Here is a 1,942-nt window from a genome sequence, read left to right on the forward strand (position 1 = left end):
GAAAATATTTCCTATCTGGAAGATGACTGGTGCTCAAATTGTCTCTTCTCACTGACTGTGAAAAGCCAGATTTGACTCGGTTTGCACACTCATTGCACTGTTTTTCACCTATAAATGCATATATAAATTCATTAATGAGATGAATATAATCTAACACATTTATTTTGCATAAGAAAGTCATGTTTTTTTTTTTTTTATTTAAAAGGTTACCTTTAAATGTATAGGGACCTAAAACATGTTTATTTTACTATATCAAGTTTAGATTAACTCTTCCTTCCTTCCTTCCTTCCTTCCTTTTCTTCTTTCTTTCTCTTTCTTTCCTTCCTTCTTTCTTTCTTTTTGTTAGCATGGGGAACAGAGATAATAAGCATCTAGGCCCATCATCTACTATAATATTCCAACATAAATTCACACCATAAAACAATTATATGTACACAACTCTAATAAAGTAGGACATACTGATTGCCATGAAACGGTCTAAACTCCATTCACATGCAAGAGGATAGTCTCTAATCCAATAAAAGCACAGTTATAGTGTAGTAGCAGACACCCTGCTTTTATTCTGAAGGGTCGGTGTTTGGGTCACTTCTATACCCAGGATTTCTGTAAGAATGTACAGTATGTTGCTTTCAGGTAGGACATGATTTCTCAGCATTAGTGCTATAAAGTTTTGGACCAGATGATAGTTTGCTCTTGCATGGTTCTGTGCCCTGTAGGATATTTAGCAGTATCTCTGGCTTCTACTCTCTGGATTCTACAAGTAATAACTCCAAATGGCTCCAAATATTGCCAGTTGTCACTAGGAGTAAATTTCACTAACAGTTAAAATTACTGATCTATTTTATTAAAGGCTCCCCCAGATAGCACCTTGTAAAGAGAGGATCTCCCCTAAAACAAGTGAGTGTACAAACTGAGAACATAGCAGTACATGGGGACCTCAGCTATAATATTGAGTGGCCATATCAAGTTACAGGATGCTTTGTGTAGATGGCTCTGTAAATCTTAAAAGCGCAGACAGCATCTTTAAATTCCATAATACACATGTCATATGAAATAATAATGTAAAAGCCACAAGAATTGTGAATAAATGTATAACAATTTAATAAGTCTGACTTTGAGGAAAAAAGAACAGGCTAAAGCTAAAAAGGAAAACCCAAGGATTTCTATAATATTTTCTATTTTAATCATAGGTCCCTTTGTTTTTTTTTGTTTTGTTTTGTTTTGTTTTTAAGAAGTAAAATGCCATACACACTGAGTTCTTCTTCCATCTAGTTCCTATATTCTCCTAAGTTAATGCTTATCTTAAAGTTGATACATATCATTTCCCCAAATACGTGTTTACATTCTAATAACAAACTTTTCATTAATCAAAAGTTTAAAGGAATACAATTTTTTTCTTCAGTGACTAAAATGCAGCAATTGACAAAGGAAAACTCTCCAGTGCGAAGTTGCCTTTCTAATGACAACTGTACAATGGAATGATATAATTGGAAATTAGTAAAGTGATTAAATTTAAATGTATGTGATTTTGAACTTAGATTCTTTAGGCCCATTAAAATCTCATTTAAATATAAAGGTACATTTGTACAAGTTTTAGTGTGCCAAGATTTAGAAAATTTATTTTCCTCATAATTGAAGGGAATTATTATGAAAATAATTCGTCACAAACAAAATATATTCCAGGGAATCATTCTCAGTGCTTTTGAGGCTACATATGTCCGCACATGTACCTTCATGTTGGAAACAGGACATGATGATGTGCTGCTGTGTGTCTCTTTTATTTTGAGGTTTCCAGAACTTCCACCAGATGTATGGAGATTAGGCTGTCCCCTCCCTAAGTTATTCCATGTTGTACAAAACAAGTTTTTCAAATTGTCTGCTGTCTTAAACTCCATTTTACAAACACCATTTGACTCCATTTTAAGGGTGAAAGATGGCTCTG

The sequence above is a fragment of the Micromys minutus genome, assembly GCF_963924665.1.
Source record: "Micromys minutus genome assembly, chromosome: X".
Lineage (NCBI taxonomy): Eukaryota > Metazoa > Chordata > Mammalia > Rodentia > Muridae > Micromys > Micromys minutus.